The following is a 21,952-nucleotide window of genomic DNA, read 5'->3' on the forward strand; positions in this document are numbered from 1 at the left end:
AGCCCTGCCTTTAATTTACATCAGAAGACAGTACATGTTTTGCCTCCAATTTTTTCCCCTCCCCTGCACATTCCAGGCCTCTCTGTTTCTACAAATGATCCTGGTATAGCATGATTTCAAGCCTGCAAGTCACTCTTTTCTTAACATTCCTGTTAGATTATAGTCGATCTGTAAGTTGTTACACAAAACTGAAAAAAAATTTCAGGTATATTATTTATTTATTTACTTATTTAATTTTTGGCTGCGTTGGCTCTTCGTTGCTGAGCACAAGCTTTCTCTAGTTGTGGCGAGTGGGGGCTACTCTTCTTTGCAGTGCGCAGGCTTCTCATTTCGGTGGCTTCTTTTGTTGCAGAGCACGGGCTCTAGGCGTGCAGCCTTCAGTAGTTGTGGTGCACGGGCTTAGTTGCTCCGTGGCATGTGGGATCTTCCTGGACCAGGGCTCGAACCCGTGTCCCCTGCATTGGCAGGTGGATTCTAAACCCCTGCGACACCAGGGAAGTCCCTTCAGGTATATTTTAATTCATGCAAAACAAATAATTATTTATGAAAGGAAGAAAGAGAGAACAGGAGGAAAATAGGAAGGATTATTACTAATGACATGGATAGCCTATAATTATAGAATAATTTTAAGTAATTAGTTTTTTTAACATTTTTATTGGAGTATAATTGCTTTACAATGGTGTGTTAGTTTCTGCTTTAAAACAAAGTGAATCAGTTATACATATACATATATCCCCATATCTCTTCCCTCTTGCCTCTCCCTCCCTCCCACCCTCCTTATCCCAACCTTCTACCTGGTCAAAAAGCACCGAGCTGATCTCCCTGTGCTATGCGACTGCTCCCCACTAACTATCTATTTTACATTTGGTAGTGTATATATGTCCATATATACAATACCACTCTTTCACTTTGTCCCAGCTTAACCTTCCCCCTCCCCGTGTCCTCAAGTCCATTCTCTAGTAGGTCTGCATCTTTATTACCGTCTTGCCCCTAGGTTCTTCATGACCTTTTTTTTTTTTTTTTTAGAATCCATATATATGTGTTAGCATACGGTATTTGTTTTTCTCTTTCTGACTTACTTCACTCTGTATGACAGACTCTAGGTCCATCCACCTCACTACAAATGACTCAATTTCATTTCTTTTTATGGCTGAGTAATATTCCATTGTATATATGTGCCACATCTTCTTTATCCATTCATCTGTTGATGGACACTTAGGTAGCTTCCATGTCCTGGCTATTGTAAATAGAGCTGCAATGAACATTGTGGTACATGACTCTTTTTGAATTATGGTTTTCTCAGGGTATATGCCCAGTAGTGGGATTGCTAGATTGTATGGTAGTTCTATTTTTCCTTTTTTAAGGGACCTCCATACTGTTCTCCATAGTGGCTGTATCAATTTACATTCCCACCAAGAGTGTATGAGGGTTCCCTTTTCTCCACACCCTCTCCCAGCATTTATTGTTTGTAGATATTTTGATGATGGCCATTCTGACTGGTGTGAGATAATATTGCATTGTAGTTTTGATTTGCATTTCTCTAATGATTAATGATGTTGAGCATTCTTTCATGTGTCTGTTGGCAATCTGTATATCTTCTTTGGAGAAATGTCTATTTAGGTCTTCTGCCCATTTTTGGATTGGGTTGTTTGTTTTTTTGATATTGAGCTGCATGAGCTGCTTGTATATTTTGGAGATTAATCCTTTGTCAGTTGCTTCATTTGCAAATATTTTCTCCCATTCTGAGGGTTGTCTTTTCATCTTGTTTATGGTTTCCTTTGCTGTGCAAAAGCTTTTCAGTTTCATTAGGTCCCATTTGTTTATTTTTGTTTTTATTTCCATTTCTCTAGGAGCTGGGTCAAAAAGGATCTTGCTGTGATTTATGTCATAGAGTGTTCTGCCTATGTTTTCCTCTAAGAGTTTGATAGTGTCTGGCCTTACATTTAGGTCTTTAATCCATTTTGAGTTTATTTTTGTGTATGGTGTTAGGGAATGTTCTAATTTCCTGCTTTTACATTTCCCAGCACCACTTATTGAAAAGGCTGTCTTTTCTCCATTGTATATTCTTGCCTACTTTACCAAAGATAAGGTGACCATAGGTGCGTGGGCTTATCTCTGGGCATTCTATCCTGTTCCATTGATCTATATTTCTGTTTTTGTGCCAGTACCATACTGTATTGATTACTGTAGCTTGGTAGTATCGTATGAAGTCAGGGAGCCTGATTCCTCCAGCTCCGTTTTTCTTCCTCAAGATTGCTTTGACTATTCGGGGTCTCTTGTGTTTCCATACAAATTGTGAAATTTTTTGTTCTAGTTCTGTGAAAAATGCCCATGGTAGTTGGAGAGGGATTGCATTGAATCTGTAGACTGCGTTGGGTAGTATAGTCATTTTCACAATGTTGATTCTTCCAATCCAAGAACATGCTATATCTCTCCATCTATTTGTATCATCTTTCATTTCTTTCATCAGTGTGTTATAATTTTCTGCATACAGGTCTTTTGTCTCCTTAGGTATGTTTATTCCTAGGTATTTTATTCTCTTTGTTGCAAAGGTAAATGGGAGTGTTTTCTTAAATTCACGTTCAGATTTTTCATCATTCGTGTATAGAAATGCAAGAGATTTCTGTGCATTAATTTTGTACCCTGCTCCTTTACCAAATTCATTGATTAGCTCTAGTACTTTTCTGATCGCATCTTTAGGATTCTCTATGTATAGTATCATGTCATCTGCAAACAGTGACAGCTTTACTTCTTCTTTTCCAATTTGGATTCCTTTTTTTTCTTTTTCTTCTCTGATTGCCATAGCTAGGACTTCCAAAACTATGTTGAATAATAGTGGTGAGAGTGGGCAACCTTGTCTTGTTCCTGATCTTAGTGGAAATGGTTTCAGTTTTTCACCATCGAGGACGATGTTGGCTGTGGGTTTGTCATATATGGCCTTTAATATGTTGAGGGAAGTTCCCTCTATGCCAACTTTCTGCAGGGCTTTTATCATAAATGGGTGTTGAACTTTGTTGAAAACTTTTTCTGCATCTATTGAGATTATCATATGGTTTTTCTCCTTTAATTTGTTAATATGGTGTATCACATTAATTGATTTGTGTATACTGAAGAATCTTTGTATTCCTGGAATAAACCCCACTTGATCATGGTGTATGATCCTTTTAATGTGCTGTTGGATTCTGTTTGCTAGTATTTTGTTGAGGAATTTTGCATCTACGTTCATCAATGATATTGGTCTGTAGTTTTCTTTTTTTGTGACATCTTTGTCTGGTTTTGGTATCAGGGTGATGGTGGCCTCATAGAATGAGTTTGGGAGTGTTCCTCCTTCTGCTTTATTTTGGAACAATTTGAGAAGGATAAGTGTTAGCTCTTTTCTAAATGTTTGATAGAATTTGTCTGTGAAGTCATCTGGTCCTGGGCTTTTGTTTGTTGGAAGATTTTTAATCACAGTTTCAGTTTCAGTGTTTGTGATTCGTCTGTTCATATTTTCTATTTCTTCCTGGTTCAGTCTTGGAAGGTTGTGCATTTCTAAGAATTTGTCCATTTCTTCCAGGTTGTCTATTTTATTGGCATAGAGTTGCTTGTAGTAATCTCTCATGATCCTTTGTATTTCTGCATTGTCAGTTGTTACTTCTTTTTCATTTCTAATTCTATTGATTTGAATCTTCTCCCTTTTTTTCTTGATGAGTCTGGCAAGTGGTTTATCAATTTTGTTGATCTTCTCAAAAAACCAGCTTTTAGTTTTATTGATTTTTGCTATCATTTCCTTCATTTATTTTTCATTTATTTCTGATCTGATCTTTATGATTTCTTTCCTTCTGTAACTTTGGGGATTTTTGTTCTTCTTTCTCTAATTGGTTTAGTTGTTAGGTTAGGTTGTTTATTTGAGATGTTTCCTGTTTCTTAAGGTACGATTGTATTGCTATAAACTTCCCTTTTAGAACTGCTTTTGCTGCATCCCATAGGTTTTGGGTTGTCATGTTTTCATTGTCATTTGTTTCTAGTTATTTTTTGCTTTCCTCTTTGATTTATTCAGTGATCTCTTGGTTATTAAGTAGTGTATTGTTTAGCCTCCACGTGTTTGTATTTTTTACAGATTTTTTCCTGTAATTGATATCTAGTCTTATAGCGGTGTGATTGGAAAAGATACTTGATACGATTTCAATTTTCTTAAATTTAGCAAGGCTTGATTTGTGACCCACGATATGATCTATCCTGGAGAATGTTCCCTGAGCACTTGAGAAGAAAGTGTATTCTTTTGTGTTTTGGAGGGAATGTCCTATAAAAATCAATTAAGAAGTCCATCTTGTTTAATGTATCATTTAAAGCTTGTGTTTTCTTATTTATTTTCATTTTGGAAGATCTGTCCATTGGTGAAAGTGGGGTGCTAAATTCCCCTACTATGATTGTGTTACTGTAGATTTCCCATTGTACTTCTGTTAGTATTTACGTTATGTACTGAGGTGCTGCTATGTTGGGTGCAGAAATATTTACAATTGTTATATCTTCTTCTTGGGTTGATCCCTTGATCATTATGAAGTGTCCTTCTTTGTCTCTTGTAATAGTCTTTGTTTTAAATTCTATTTTTCTGATATGAGAATTGCTACTCCAGCTTTCTTTTGATTTCCATTTGCATGGAATATCTTTTTCCATCCCCTCACTTTCAGTCTGTATGTGTCCCTAGGTCTGAACTGGGTCTCTTGTAGACAGCATATATACGGGTCTTGTTTTTGTATCCATTCAGCCAGTCTATGTCTTTTGTTTGGAGCATTTAATCCATTTACATTTTAGGTCATTATCGATATGTATGTTCCTATTACCATTTTCTTAATTGTTTTGGGTTTGTTTTTGTAGGTATTTTCCTTCTCTTTTGTTTCCTGACTAGAGAAGTTCCTTTAGCATTTGTTGTAAAGCTAGTTTGGTGGTGCTGAATTCTCTTAGCTTTTGCTTGTCTGTAAAGTTTTGAATTTCTCCATCAAATCTGAATAAGATCCTTGCTAGGTAGAGTAATCTTGGTTGTAGGTTTTTCCCTTTCATCACTTTAAATTGTCCTGCCACTCTCTTCTGGCTTGCAGAATTTCTGCTGAAAAATCAGCTGTTAACCTTATGGGGATTTCCTTGTACGTTATTTGTTGTTTTTTCCCTTGCTGCTTTTAATATTTGTTCTTTGTATTTAATTTTTGAGACTTTGATTAATATGTGTCTTGGTGTGTTTCTCCTTGGATTTATCCTGTATGGGACTCTCTGTGCTTCCAGGACTTGATTAACTATTTCCTTTCCCATATTAAGGAAGTTTTCAACTATAATCTCTTTGAATATTTTCTCAGTCCCTTTCTTTTTCTCTTCTTCTTCTGGGACCCCTATAATTCAAATGTTGGTGCATTTAATATTGTCCCAGAGGTCTCTGAGACTGTCCTCAATTCATTTCATTCTTTTTTCTTTATTCTGCTCTGCAGTAGTTTATTTCCACTATTTTATATTCCAGGTCACTTATCCGTTCATCTGCCTCAGTTATTCTGCTATTGATCCCTAATAGAGAATTTTTAATTTCATTTATTGTGTTGTTCATGATTGTTTGCTTGTTCTTTAGTTTTTCTAGGTCCTTGTTAAATGTTTCTTGTATTTTCTCCATTCTATTTCCAAGATTTTAAGCCATCTTTACTAACATTATTCTGAATTCTTTTTCAGGTAGACTGCCTATTTCCTCTTCATTTGTTAGGTCTGGTCTGTTTTTACCTTGCTCCTTCATCTGCTGTGTGTTTCTTTGTCTTTTCATTTTGCTTAACTTACTGTGTTTGGGGTGTCTTTTTCGCAGGCTGCAGGTTCGTAGTTCCCATTGTTTTTCGTGTCTGCCCCCTGTGGCTAAAGTTTGTTCAGTGGGTTGTGTAGGCTTCCTGGTGGAGGGGACTAGTGTCTGTGTTCTGGTGGATGAGGCTGGATCTTGTCTTTCTGGTGGGCAGGTCCACGTCTAGTGGTGTGTTTTCGGGTGTCTGTAACCTTATTATGATTTTAGGCAGCTTCTGTGCTAATGGGTGAGGTTGTGTTCCTGCCTTGCTAGTTGTTTGGCATAGGGTGTCCAGCACTGGAGCTTGCTGGTCATTGAGTGGAGGTGGGTGTTGGTGTTGACATGGAAATATCTGTGAGGTTTTTGCCTTTTGATATTACGTGGAGCTGGGAGGTGTCTGGTGGACCAATGTCCTGAACTTGGCTCTCCCACCTTAGAGGCACTCGCTGGCTGGAGCACCAAGAGCCTGTCATCCACACCGCTCAGAATAAAAGGGTGAAAAAAAGAAAGAAAGAAAGAAATAGACAAAATAAAATAAATGAAATTAAATAAAAAGTTATTAAAGTAAAAAACAAAAAATAAGTAGTAAAAAATTGTTTTAAGTATTTAAAAAGAAAGAAAGAAAGAAAGAAAGAACAACCAAACCAAAAACCAAATCCACCAAGGATAACAAATGCTGAAAACTATACTAAAAATAAACAAACAAACAAACAAAAAACTGGGCAGACAGAACCCTAGGACAAATGGTAAAAGCAAAGCTATACAGACAATGTCACACACAGAAGCATATGCATACACACTCACAAAAAGAGAAAAAGAGAAAAAATATATATATATATATTGTTGTTCCCAAAGTCCACTTCGTGAATTTTGGATGATTCGTTGTCTATTCAGGTATTCCACAGATGCAGGGTACATCAGATTGACTGTGGAGATTTAATCCGTTGTTCCTGAGGCTGCTGGGAGAGATTTCCCTTTCTCTTCTTTGTTCTCACAGCTCCTGGGATTCAGCTTTGGATTTGGCCGTGTGTCTGCATGTAGGTCACCTCAGGGCGTCTGTTCTTTGCTCAGACAGGAAGGGGTTAAAAGAGCAGTTGCTTCGGGGGCTCTGGCTCACTCAGGCCGGGGAGGGGGAGGGGTACGGAGTACAGGGCGAGCCTGCAGCAGCAGAGGCCAGCATGACATTGCAGCAGCCTGAGGCGCGCCGTGCATTCTCCCGGGGAAGTTGTCCCTGGATCACGGGACCCTGGCAGTGGCGGGCTGCACAGTCTCCCAGGAGTGGAGGTGTGGACAGTGACCTGTGCTCGCACACAGGCTTCTTGGTGGTGGCAGCAGCAGCCTTAGCATCTCATGCCCTTCTCTGGGGTCCGCGCTGTTAGCCGCGGCTTGCGCCCGTCTCTGGAGCTCCTTTAAGCGGCGCTGTTAATCTCCTGTCCTCGTGTACCAGGAAACAAAGAGGGAAGAAAAAGTCTCTTGCCTCTTTGGCAGCTCCAGACTTTTTCCCGGACTCCCTCCCGGCTAGCTGTGGTGCACTAGCCCCCTTCAGGCTATTTTCATGCACCAACCCCAGTCCTCTCTCTGGGATCCGACTGAAGCCGAAGCCTGAGCCTCAGCTCCCAGCCCCCGCCCGACCCGGCGGGGGAGCAGGCAAGCCTCTGGGGCTGGTGAGTGCCGGCCGGCACCGATCCTCTGTGCGGGAATCTCTTCACTTTGCCCTCCACACCCCTGTTGCTGCGCTCTCCTCCGTGGCTCCAAAGCTTACCTCCTCCTGCCAAGGGGCTTCCTAGTGTGTGCAAACCTTTCCTCCTTCACTGCTCCCTCCCACTGGTGCAGGTCCCATCCCTATTCTTTTGTCTCTGTTTTTTCATTTTTCTTTTGCCCCACCCAGGTACGTGGGGAGTTTCTTGCCTTTTGGGAAGTCTGAGGTCTTCTGCCAGCATTCAGTAGGTGTTCTGTAGGAGTTGTTCCACATGTAGGTGTATTTCTGATGTATTTGTGGGGAGGAAGGTGATCTCTGGTCTTACTCTTCTGCCATCTTGAAGCTCCCCTCAAGTAATTAGACTTTGACTAGTACAATGATATCCATGAATATTCTTCTTGAAAATGATAGTAGTTTACAAATGATCTAATGGTGGCTATAATATTATTTAACCCCTTACTTTAATAGAGATTCATGAAAATAGGCATGAAACAAACTGAAAGTGAAGTGCAACTATACAATTTGATACCTCATGGTTCTTCTTTTATATATTTCATTTATCATGAGTAGATGATTTAGCATTAATATAATCAGGATACTTAGAGTAAAAAATCCTATTTCTGTCATTGCTCAATATTAATACAAACCTAAAAGCAATTCCTTAGGTTGAATTGTAATTTATTCCCTTATACATAGAAAGTGGCATTTCTTCTTTTAAATAAAATATGTCACCTATTAAAATAATCATTTAACAGCTTCATCAGTTTTTTTTCTTAGGGTTATAAATATACAATGTTTATCAATATGCTATGATGAAATCTTAACTGAATATAAATGTGATGTTATAAATGTGTTTGACTATGGATTTTCATGACAGTAAAATATAATTTCTTGATAATCCACAATTTTGTGCAAAGGATTTCCACAAAAAGATAAAAGCAGCTTTAAATATTTTTTTCCTAAGTGAACAATTCTTACAAGTTCACATACAAATAGAAAGTGGTATTTTAAAAAAGTCAGGCATAGTGTTTTCTATTTTTTCTCCTTAGAAAGTATAATGAAACTAAGATCATCTTTATTTTGGCTCATAGATTAAACACGAAATATATTTTTAACAGAAAGTTCAACATTGTTTAGTTTTGCTTGTTAAAGTAATACATGTTCCTGGCAAAACATTTGGAGACACCCAAGATATAAAGAAGAAAATAAAAAATCATTATAACGCATAGAAACCACTGTCCACATTTAATGCATATTCTTTTAGACATTTATCATAAGCCCACTTTTTATTGGGATATTCATATTTTATTTAATGGTTTTTAAAATGTCTTTGATTTATGTAAACATATTCATGCACGTAGTAGAGATTTAAGCTTTATGTGTTCTTTGTTTCTATCTTTGTTGTCATGTTCTATTTCCATTGCATGTTCTTTTCCACTGCAAAGACATTCTATTTCCACTGCACCTACTGCCCCAACACCCAATTCCCACTTCCCTATTTCCAATAAAAATAGAATAAAATATTTTAAAATATAATTTTCTATGTATTTTATTAATGAATTATGCAGTGAGGTTATTTTCAGTAACTTGGAATTTTGGGTTGAAAATATTCGAGGATTTCTTGTGATCAGAAATTTATGTTTATTTTCTTTTGTAAGAAGAAGTGCCAATACAATTAGTTTCAAAAATCTTCAATGTTATCTGTAAATGAAGTAATTTACCATCAGCATTTGCATTTTCCTTCAAATTACAATAGAAATTCAAATCAATGACATTTATTATTTTTCTACTGAATAACATTTAACACATTATAAATATTCATATCATCACTAATATTTTTTAAAAACATCAACAAAATTTGATGTGCACATGGGATCCTGAGGTAGTGGAGAATATTTGTATGAGGATTAATTATTCTATTTAAATGAGTTCTCTTTCCTTTTTGAGACTGACAGTGAAATAAAAACCATGTCTTTGGTAAAATTTTCTAGAATGAGAAATATGAAGGGTGAAATATTTAGAAATTTAATATACCTGTGAGCAAGCTACTTCATATATCTTTTCCCAGGGATATAAGTTTAAGTAAACTAATTTTAATTTATAGATAATTTGTTAAAGTGTTCTTGCTTTTAGATAAGGGTGTAATTCTTGATATGATCATATATTAATTTGGAAGTTGATTTATTAAACAATTTTAAAGGAAATGTATTTTTTAAAAGTCTTAACTATATTCATTTTATTTAACTTTTTGTTTTGTTACACATAGGTTAATTATTTATCAATTAAAATATTGCTCTTGTGCTTTGATAGTAATTTTTGCAAAAAAGTATAAAACTGTTCACAAATTCAGCACATTGTTAGAAATGTATTTGAACTTGTCATGTGCATCTAGAGCAAGTCCTAGATCAGGAAGCTGTTAAATTAACTTGAAATAAGAATAATATTTATGGATCATTTTTATTTGAAAATGTTTCTATTGTAAGATTGACTTATTAAGGACTTCTTTAAAAAGTACTAACATGTATTTGGAATAAGGCTTGTCTAAAAAAGCATTTATATAGTTCTCACAAGTTGATTGAACATCAGGTTTGCATTTAATATTTCAAACAGCAATGTTACTTTGCTTTAAAATGTGGAAAGATAAAAGTAGAGTTTTGTCTTTTAACATATAGCCATCTGAAATAGCTTCATTCACTCACTCATTCATTTTAATAAACATTAACAAAACTATTTACTTGTGTTTTAAGTTCTAGGCATCTAAGCACTTGCAGACCAGAAGGGGAAATGACAGACACATTAAAAAAAAAAAAAAAAAAAAAAAAAAAAAAAAAAAAAGAAATAAAAAGAATTAATGAAAATTGCTTTGAAATAGATATTTAAATCTTATCTATATTTGAAATGTTCAGTTATTCTTAATTAACAGAGAGTAGCAACTCAGAAATTTATATATTTAGAAGTTTGTCAGTAATCTTTATAAAGGTTTGTGAAATATGGTTTTAGAAAATATTACTTTGAAAAAAATGGTCACATTACAATTATTGAGATTTTCTTCTGGTTTTGTTTATAATCAATACACATGGGGCCTAATATCTAATGTGTAAATACATTTCCATTAAACAATTAACTTAGTGCAACCTTGCTGTAGACAGAATAATGGCCCCCCAAAGATGTCCACTTCCTAATCCCCAACACCTGTGAATAGCTTACCTTACATGGCAAAGAGACTTTGCTGATGAGATTAAATTAAGGATATTGAGAAAGAAGGATAATCCTGGATTATCTAGTTGGGGCTTGATGTAATCATAGGGTCTTTATAAGAGGGAAGCAAAAAGACCAAGGGCAGAAGAAGATGGGATGATGAAATAGAGGTTGGAGTGATATGCTTTGAAAACAGAGGAAGGGGCTCCAGCCAAGGAATGTGGGCAGCCTTCAGGGCAGGAAAAGGCAAACAAATGAATTCTTGGGAGCTTCCAGAAGGAATGCAGCACCGCGTATATCTTAATTTTACCCCCATAAGTCTGATTTTGGACTCCCGACCTCCAGAACTGTAGAGAATAAATTTGTATTGTTTAAGTCACTAAGCTTGTGGTAATTTGTTACAGCAGCAATGGGAAACACAAATTTACACAGTAATAACACTGTCAAAAGGCCTCTATTTTGGTAATTTAATTAGAATCCTAAATTAATTCACCAGAGGAATCATGGCAGAGACGCTTATCTAGTAGAGCAGAATATGAAACCTTTTTATTACTTCCAGGGAAACATAGGTAGGTAGCTGCTAACTCTACCCATCACGCTAACTAAGTCTTCACAGGGAACAAAGCAGCACAATAGCAGGTACTGGTGGAACCTAGGCCAGAGCCATCGCATTTATTGATTGTCATAGTTTCTTTTTAACTAAGTCTCCAGATACCACTGGAATTTTAGGGAACAGCATAAGAATAAAACATTTGAATGTGAATACTTTAGATGCCTCCTCAACTGTTACACATTCAAAAAAGAGCCTTTCGTGGTAAATAATCTGAGTGGTGCTGTTTGTATATCAATCGCAGACAAGCAGGGCACTGAACCCTGTACTGCTCCTCCTGTTTTCTGGGATTATTCAGTGTCAGAGAGACCGATACTCTTTTTTCAAGGTGAGGGGAGAAACTGTAATAGCTTCTGTGCCATTATTTTTGAAATTCTAGAGTTCATTAAAACTCTCTCTGGCTTTCTTCACTGCCATCTTTCTCCCTTCTTATGACTTATTCAAAGTAGATTTCAGTTGAGGTAAATAGTTTGATTTGAAGGTTTTTGTATCTGGATTTAGATGCAATAAGAAGTGTTAAATGCTCAGAATTTTAAGTGTACAGAATGGCACAGACTCAGCTATTAAGATGGAAGACATTTGCCGTTAACGCTCTGGGGCTGCTTTTGAGATTTCAGCTTGGTACTGTTTGTCATTCTGAAGTAGGTAGGCATTATGATGCCTGCAATATAAATCAGACTTTACAGAGTGCTTGGTCCCCAAGCACTTTGAACATTCTAATCCACCTCTCAGTTAACAGAAGGTTTTTTGATTTTTACAAGGTAAAATTTCCCTTTTTTATTTAACCTTGCCAATGCATTATTAATCTCTATTAGTTTTCAGGTATTCTATACCAAACAACAAAACATTTTTAGCCTACGTGTTTTCTTGTGGATAAAATGAGGCTATAAGTTTTGACTTTTTCTTTCAACAAATAATGTGAAAGCTAAGAGGACCTAGGAGACATTTCACTTTTATAAAACTCAAGGTAAGCCTGAGTTTTCCTTTCATAGTAATCATCTCCTCCTTGGATTCTGTGTCTTAATTTTAATTTTTTAAACACTTAGCTCATAGAGTTACATACCTGAAAAAGTGATGTATGAAACACATGGCTGAAAACTACATTTGCTTTGGAACTAATGGGCAGAATTGTTTCGGTGCAATGTAGCACATTTAAAAACCAATCCAAGGAAATCTTATTATAGTTCTGTCATTTACTAAAGTTCACTTCCCTAATGTCAGTTTCCATTAAAGCAGTCTACATAAAATTATGTTTGTGAAATTATGCCCAGGTGGTACTGCTTTTAGGCAAAGCATTTTACTCATGTTCTCTGCTCTCACATGATGTCATTAGCAGCAGGGGTTTCATTTCCTAAAGAATAATGAGAACTAGCATTTATTAATTACTATATGCTAGAGCATATGCTAAGTACTTTACATGCCTTATCCAAGTTAATGCTTACACTGACTGTATGGTATAGTTTTGGCTAGTATCCCACCTTATAGCTAGAAAGTTGCTTGCAGAGCAATAGTCTTGAATCAACCTCTCTGACATCAAAGTCTATGCTCTTAAATACTCTGCCAGTAATTGCAAATTCAAACATGTATAATAACATAGATTTATGTAGTTGCCGAGTATAATGTAATATGGGATGATGGAGACCGTAGCAAATTGATTACAATTTAAATGCATTTACATTTAAACTACACACTGGGCAACCAATGCATATTTGTGGATTGTATTCAGCTTTTGGCCTCTGTTTTAAGCTCTACACAAAGCCATGTTGCTTTCAAAAGCATCTACTTATATGCATAATTATTCCTTTATTAATTTCAGTTTTATTCAAGTTTTATCAGGGAATGTAAAAATTCCTGTGAATAGAGTATGAACAGAGCTATGTTGTCCAATTACCCTTTCATGACAAAGACCTGTGCTTATGCCTAGTCATGTGGCCTATCTGGTCTCAGGACAGAAGAGGGAGCTTCTTATCTGAGACTGGGGCAGATACTGAAATCAGAGGGATGTTCAGATTCAAAAGCCAAGGCAAAAGTTGAGTTCTGAGGAGGGCACGTATACTGAAGGGACTAGAAGAACATATTAAGATCTAGCCTATAGCATTAATTGTCTTATGGCCACAGATATGAGACTAATAGCAGCTAGTGAAGGCAGCTGAGGTAATACTTCTAAACCAGCCCTGTAGGTGATTTACCCAGCCATGGTGTAGGGCAGACATGGGCCATTTTTTGAGGGATGAGGGATGAACTGTATGTAAATTTTGCACATAAAGATTTAAAGATAGACAAAGTATTCAAATTATCTAAGAAAAAGCTGTGAAAAAACTCTCCAGGTAACATTAGTTTCTTTAGGTGTGGAAGTCCACTTCAGGGATTTTCATTGCCCAGTTTTCAACTAACAAAGAAAGGTAGGAAAACATTTGCTATTTGTTTGATTATTTAAGGAGGAAATATATTTTTCTGACTTAACACAGTCTTTCTGGATAAACTTAATTAAATTGTCCCCTCTCAAATATCTCTAATAACTCCTCATTTTAGTTATAGCAGACATCCTTAATTTGATAAGTTATTTTAGTTCTCTGGTCTTTAATTTCCATGAAGCTGGGTATATGGCTTATAAGCTTTTTTCACTGGATATGCTAATAAAATATGAAACTTGAAAATCACTGAGACTGTGCTTGATCAGATCCCTGTCAGCTCTAAAATTCAACAGGTCAATAGTCAGTTATGACAAGACCCTTCGTTACTTGGTAACCCTTTCTACTATAATGCACTTAATGCACTTTTTCCCCTATTCTATTTCACTCTTTTAAAAAATAAATTTCATTTAATTCTTGACTCAGTGGTTGGTTGTGGGAACGTCTTACTTACCATTAGGGGGCACTTGAAAACATATGAGGGAATTTTCTGTTTTCTCCATAACTAAAGGAATAGAGGGGACCTATTTAGTAGCCAGAGGTCAGGGATGCTGTTAAACATCCTACAGTAGGTGGGAAAATACTCTCATGTAAAAGGTCATTATCACTTTTATGAGAAATATTGTAATGGGTCATGTCCTTGAAGTTTCAAGATCACTGCAGTAGAACTGCAGTTCCTTTTCTGATTAAGACTTCATTGGTTTGCTCATGCTCTCTCTGCCTCTGAGCACTTCTCTTGGTTACACTGTCCAAAACCTGTTTGTTTTTTTAAGGCTCAGCTCAGATCTCATCTTTTTTATGAAGTCACTTGTAAACCTCTCAATTTATGCTCAGAGATCTTTCTACTCTTTGATGGCCCTTGCGTAATCTCTCTCTTGAACGCAAGTTTGAATAACCTCCAAAGGCATAGGCAACTTGAGAAAAATGTCACTCCCTTACCCACTTCTGCTTTCCACATAAGGTTTAGCAAAGAGCCTTATAAATGGTCAAGAGATCTGGCTTTTGTTTTGTTTTGTTTTATTTATATTGATGCTCCTATAGAGAATTAGACAATAAATAATGAAATGATAATGACATTTTCACCAACAAAAGCATCACTGTGTTAAACATGTTACCTAAGATGAAGAGCTTGAGAGCTCACCTTACGTTGTTCATTTGTATTAATTTATTGCAGGAATTAAATTAAATGAAATCTTTTTTTTTTAATACCCTTTGCTGTTGGTTGTGTCTTGAATACATGACTTAAATTTCAATATATAGACTACATAATAGTAATAAAGATTCTTTTTCCAGAAATAAAGGTAGCTTTCACAGCTTCTCTTAAAAAATTTTAAAAAGTATATAATCTACTAACTACCAGTTGACTAAAACAGGATCAAGTGCATTGGCCCAATGAACTCAATAAAAGAATCAACACTATCCTTCAGCCTGATGATCTTGACTTTAACAAGCAAGACATGCTGTTTCCTGCCACATGTTGGTAGTGAAAGTAGCTACCGCTAACATCGTTTCCAGGACTTATGTCTGGAAACTATGTGCTCTTTCAGATTTTCAACTCATTTCAAAAAGATTAACGTATCCTTTGAGTTTGTAGTTTGAAAGATGACTCTGACATTAAAGTTTTAATAAGAGAATAGAGTTGTTTCTTTGAATATACTAATCTATTTTTGAAGGATATTATTCAAACCATAAATAATGATGAGACTCTTCATTCTAAATTTTTAGTTTAATAATCTACATGTGTTCTTATTACTTCTTTATTGAGATAAAATTGGCATATAACATTATGTTAGTTTCAGGCATATATCCTAATGTTTTGATATTTGTGTATATTGGGAGATGACCAGCACAGTAAGTCTAGTTAACATCCATCACCATACATAGTTACCAAATTTTTTTCTTGTGATGAGAATTTTTAGAGCTGCTCTCTTAGCATCTTTCAAATATAAGATATGGTATTATTAATTATAGTCATAATACTGTACATTACATACTTCATGAATTATTTATTTTATACAAGGAAGTTTGCACTTTTTAACCCCTTTCACCTATTTTGCTCACCCCGGGAAACCACCAATCTGTTCTCTGTATCCATGAGCTTGGTTTTTGGTTTTTGTTTGGTTTTTTGTTTTGTTTTTGTTTTTTTAGATACCACATATAAGTGAGATCATACAGTATTTGTCTTTCTCTGTCTGACTTATTTCACTTAGGATAATGCACTTAAGGTCCATCTATGTTGTCTCAAATGGCAAGATTTCCTTCTTTTTTATAACTACATAAATTTCCCTTGTGTGTGTACATATGCATGTGTGTGCGTGTGTGGTGTGTGCTGCATTTTATTTATCCATTTATCCATAGATGGACACTTATGTTGCTTCCGTATCTTAGCTATTGTAAATAGTGCTGCAATGAACATAGGAATGCATATATATTTTAGAATTAATGTTTTTGTTTTCTTCAAATAAATACTCAGAAGTTGAATTGCTGGGTCATATAGTAGTTCTGTCTGTAATTTTTTGAGGAACCTCCATACTGTTTTCCATAGTGGCTGCACCAATTTACACTCCTCCCAACAGTGAACGAGGGTTTCTTTTTTTCACATCCTCACCAACACTTATTATTTCTAGTCTTTTTCATAATAGCCATTCTAACAGGTTTGAGGTGACATCTCATTGTGGTTTTGATTTGCATCTCCCTGATGATTAGTTGTACATGTTTTCATTCTTAATTAATAATGGCCATAAACTAGAAAAACAGTGCAAATGAATTATAGACTTTTGCTTGATATGAAGGAAGCAAGATGATTCTCTTCCATTTAGGACCTAAAAGAAAAGAAAAAAAGAGAAAAAAAGTTCAGTTAACTATACCACCACCTCTTTTATTCCAAATTTGGGTCACAGTGTTTTAAGTAAGAGACTGTTGTATATATGTTTACCTTTCTTAAGGCATTTTCATGGCATTGATTTTTTCACATTTTTAATTGGCTACACAAATAGTTGAATAGCTGAATTAACACTTCTGGAATTCTGAGTGTATTAGTAAGTGTTATGTATTTATGTACATCTAGGTGTTTATTATTCCTTTTTTTCAGTTAGAGTGTGCATTTCCAGGATTTAGGAAATCTAGTTATATTTCTTCTTGAGACCCTGGGTTGTACACTCACTCAGAAAATCAGTTTGGCAATATGAAGTCACGTGGGGGTAGTGATGAAGGTGGGTCGGTGGTGAAAATAAATGGGGAAAAAACCTCCCTTACCTTTTGCTTATTTTACTAAATAACATTTGGGAATATAATATTAGGTAAATATATTCAAATATATTCTGGATTAGGAAGTGCTAGGTAAGTGGAAAGTAAGAGGTGGCACTTCTGGCCATTTTCTTTTGACATAATATTGCCATTTAAAATAAATCTTTTGCACAAACATGTGCATATTACCTCTTACCCAGGAACACCAAAACTGAACACTTAAGTTTATATAATCAGGAAAACATTTCAACTACCATGGGCCTAAGAGTCTAAGACATGTTGAAATAAATAAAATACCAGTGCTCTCTAAAAGCATTAAAGAACCTCATGCATTCAGTATTTGCTGGAATTTGTCCTTTTTGGCATGGAAAGGAGATTATGGGTGATTATACCGTCAAAGCTTCTAGTTCTCAAATATAATCTTCAAAGGAGTGCTGGTGCAGCCACAGATTAATTTTAACAGACTTTGAAACATCTGGAAGCAGGGAAGAAAACTTACATAGTAACACAGGAATTCTGTGAGTATTTTTTGCTTTCCTCTGTCTCTCTCTAGGAGATATACACATGATGCTTCAATGTTTGAATAGAAAATAGAGAATTGTCTTCTTACACAACAATATTGGTAACATTTTTTTTCTTAAATAATATTAAGATACATTTCAAACTTTATTTTATTCTCTATTTCAAATCCTGTAGGCTTCCTCCAACACATTTTTTTTTTTTTTAACAGCTTTCTCGGGACATAATCACGTATCATTCAATTCACTTATTTAAAATGTACAATTCAGTGTTTTGTTGAGTATTTCACAGAGTTGTACATTTATCACTACAGTCAAATTTAGGACATTTTCATTACCCCAAAAAGAAATCCTGCACTCCTTAGTCTTCATCCCCAAACCATTCCCACCCTCCTATACTTTTTTGCCCCAGGCAACCACAGATCTATAATCTGTCTTTATAGAGTTGCCTTTTCTGGACTTTTCATGCAAATGGAATCATACAATATGTTGTCCTTTGTGACTGGCTTCTTTCACTAAGCATAAAATTTTTAAAGTTCATCCATGTTGTAGCCTATATCAGTCCACTTTATGCTTTTACCACATTTTGTTTATCCATTCATCTGTTGATGACCATCTGGGTTACTTCCATTTCTCGGTTATTGTGAATAATGCTGCTGTGAATATAAGTGTTCAAATGTCTATTTGAGACCCTGTTTTCAATTCTTTTGGATATATACACAGAATTGGGATTTCTGGTCATATGGTAATTCTATTTTTAATTTTTGAGGACCACCACACTGCTTTTTAAAGCAGTTGTACCATTTTCAAATCCCACCAACAGTGCACAAGGGTTCCCTTTGATCATTTTTAAATTAGGTTATTTATCTGTTTATTATTAAGTTGTGATATATTAAAAATATATTTCCAACACATTCCTAAATAAAACCACTACATGGATTAATATAGTATTTAGCTGTTGTTATAGCTAAGGGTATAAGCTCTATTTCTAGAATCAGAGTACAAACTCTGGCCTTGGATGAGCTATGTCACCTCTCTATCTCCCCTTTTCCTGTTCTGTGAAATGGGGATAATAATAGCACATAATCGTAAGTTTGATTTGAGGGTGAAATCAGGCACTTAATGGCACACAAAACAATGACAAATAAGTACTAATACTTGCTGGTTATTACAATTATAATAATGTTATTCTTTCAGACATGAGCATCAGATTGTTTTTACAACTTGATCTCTGTGGTGTATTTATACATCTTTGTGTACTTTTTCAGTGAGTGGTAAATCTTTTAGTGGTTTCTGTTCTTGTTGTTGTGCATAGCTGGTGGTGGGAAGACACAACCCTGCACAGCTTGCTGCCTTCCTCATCATGGCTAATAGTTCCAGAGTTTCAAAAGAATACAAAAGACAAGAACAGAATTTTGTTTTTGTTTTTTAAATTTTGATTATGGTAAATTTCAAGCATGCAAAATTAGAGATAATGATTGAAGTAACCCTATATACCTATCACCCAGATTCAACAATGATCAACAGTGGCAAACAGTGTTAAAATAAATAATTTGCAGACAAATGAAAATATCCTGACTCAAGACTGAACAGGTTTAGCTTCCCATGTATTTTTTATGTACCTCTTGTTGTAATAAAATTCCCTGTATCTCTGTTGCAAAGAAATGTGTTTGCTGATATTTTTCTGTCTCTGGACATAAGGTGGGAGAAAACAAACTTTCTGAATGCAGAGTCAATTTTTACTGGAAAATGAAATTTTAAATGATAAGTTTTTTTTAAATTGTTTCACTTTGAAAAGCTGATTCTCTTAATAAAACATGTTGATAGATCTTTCATCATCATAATAACAATAATAATATTACCTATAAATATTGATCACATACTATGAACCAAGCTCAACGTCATCTCAATTCTCACAGCAACTCTATTAAAGACTACTATAATTATTATTATATAGATGAAGAAATTGAGGCTTATTCCTAGTTATAAATTGTCCAAGGCAAGTGACAAGACTAGAACATAAATAGAGGGCTGTCTCCAGAGATTACTTCTAAGCACTATAACGTATCTCAAAACATTTTACGATCGTTAGCCTAATAATCTAGGAATAGGAAGGCTATGAAATATTACTTTATTTAAAAATAAAGTTTTTTATGTATTTATCAATTTAATTATACCTGCAATGATATAAATCTAAAAACTATATATATATATATATATATATATATAGGCTGGGCCAGCTGCTGCAGTAATAGATCCAAATATATGTAATGGCACAAAGTGATAGAAAGTTCTTTCTTTGTTCATTCTGTTAGCATGAGGTAGGTGAACAAGGGTCCATGGCAACCCTGCTCCATTCAGTTACTTAGAACCCAGGCAGGTTGAGGATCTTGCATCTAACACTTGGCTTTTTGAAAGGAAAGAGTTTTCAATAGGTTTGTAATGCATGATCTGCCTCACTTGGGGGATCCCCCCCTAAAGAAAGAAAGGTGAACAAGTCAAATCTTTTGTAAGCAAGCTGATTAATGACAGGCCTCCTGTAAATCACTACACTGGTGATATTTACCATCGGGAGAGGTTTTTTTGTTTTTATATTTTCATCTATTGGAATGTTCCTGGTCCGACTAGGATTACATGCAAATCTATGAATTTATGAAGCATAAATCCCTGAAAATGTCATATAAAGTACATAAAAATAAAGTATCAAATGGAAATGTTTCATGAAGAAAATCTCTTTTGTATCAGAGATTAATGTATTTATCTCTTAGACATTCATGTTAAATCTGGGCAAGAATGAGTCCTAAAGTGGTGCTAAACTTTGCTCCGTTTTGCCTTGCTTTCTGGTATTGTGAAAATTATTAATAAAGCTTGATATTGGATAAGATCTGTGTTTGTTGTGAGTCTGACTTGACAGTCCAAGGTTCACAGTGTTGACCTGGTGAGTGTAGGAGGGATTCTCCATTGCAGCTAGCGTAATAGGCAAAAAGCCCACAGGAGCACTTAAGACAGAATTTTATGGGACTGGCTTGGAAACGGTGCACGATACTTCTTCCACATTTCATGTCTGGAACTCAGCCACACCTAACTGCAAGAGAACCCTGGGAAATATAATCTAGCTACAGACTCAGAAAGAAGAGGAGAATATGGATTTTAGTGAGTGCTATCAGTTTTTTAAAAATGATTCCAAAAAATGACTAAAATATTTTGTATATTTTTATTCAGAATAATAATAAAGGTATAGTTCATACTGATCAATTGCTTACTGTGTACTAGGCTGATCATCTCATTTAATCTTCACGATAACTCTATGAGTTAGATGACCAATATTGTTTCCTTATAGAGGTGGATTTTGAGTCTTAGCTTATATATCTTACCTAAAGGCACAAAGATAGGACGTGGCAGGACCAAGATATGGATGTGCTTCTGACTACCACAGTGCTTTTCAAAGCACTTGTAGCCATCTAGGAATAAGAATGTCATATAGGTAGTGTTGTTAGATAAAATATTGGACACTCATGCTGTATTGGGGACATGTTTGTACTAAAAACGTATTTAGTGTTTACCTGAAATTTAAATCTAACTGGATGTCTTATATTTTCATTTGCTAATTCTAGCAACTCTACATACAGGATTATAAGTTAAGAGAAATAGAGAAACTGTTGATCTTGCATTACACTTTCCTATTAATGTTTAGAATAACATTACCATTGAATACTTAGCACTGTGGTGTAATTAACTATAGACATCCTCACATGGGGAAAGTAGTGGGATAAATCTGTCTTGATTATATTATGGGGGAAAAATGTGTGCTTAACTTCCCTGAAGGAGATGACTAGGGTTAGAAGCCAGGTGCACTCATCACTAGATCATCCATAATGTTGCATAAACTAACTTTAATATGAAATATCTTAATATTTAACATTAAATGTATATTAGGGCATTTTTTTTATTGTTATTGAGTTCCCTTTACTCATGCGTGATATGCATTATTTTATTCATTATATATTAAAAATTATTTGACTATTACACTAGGTACTCTAGGATATATAAGTGAAAATTAACATTATCTCTGATTCTTTACAATGTGAATAATTTATTATCCAAACTGGACACTATTGAGAAGTAAAGGGATGTCCTTAATAATTATTCCAGGACAACAGGTGAAAATTGGACAGTCCTGAGAAACTGGGACAAATAGTCACTTTGTTGGGCCAGCTTTTTTTAAGATTTGGGATCATAGAATCTTAGAGGAGGAAAGCGATCACAGACTTCATTTACTGTAATGTTATATTAGAGTGAGAAATCTGAGGGCCAGAGAAAAAAACAATATTTTCTATAGATTAATGATTCTCATTCAAGTAGATGGCATTTTTAAATGAGCGATTAATATGACAATTTTGCCATCATTCACTGCACTTGTATATGGGACATAGGATCATTATATTCTAAAACAATATTAACATCAGCTAAGACTCTAAAGGC

The 21,952-nt window shown here is 35.2% G+C and overlaps 1 protein-coding gene across 12 annotated transcripts in view; it reads left to right on the forward strand.

Moving 5' to 3' along the window:
- RALYL (RALY RNA binding protein like) overlaps window positions 1-21,952 on the forward strand; it is an 881,748-nt gene that overhangs the window by 236,475 nt on the left and 623,321 nt on the right. The gene's annotated exons all lie outside the window — the stretch shown is intronic.

Source organism: Balaenoptera physalus, assembly GCF_965194825.1.
Source record: "Balaenoptera physalus genome assembly, chromosome: 17".
In the NCBI taxonomy this organism is placed as follows: Eukaryota; Metazoa; Chordata; class Mammalia; order Artiodactyla; family Balaenopteridae; genus Balaenoptera; species Balaenoptera physalus.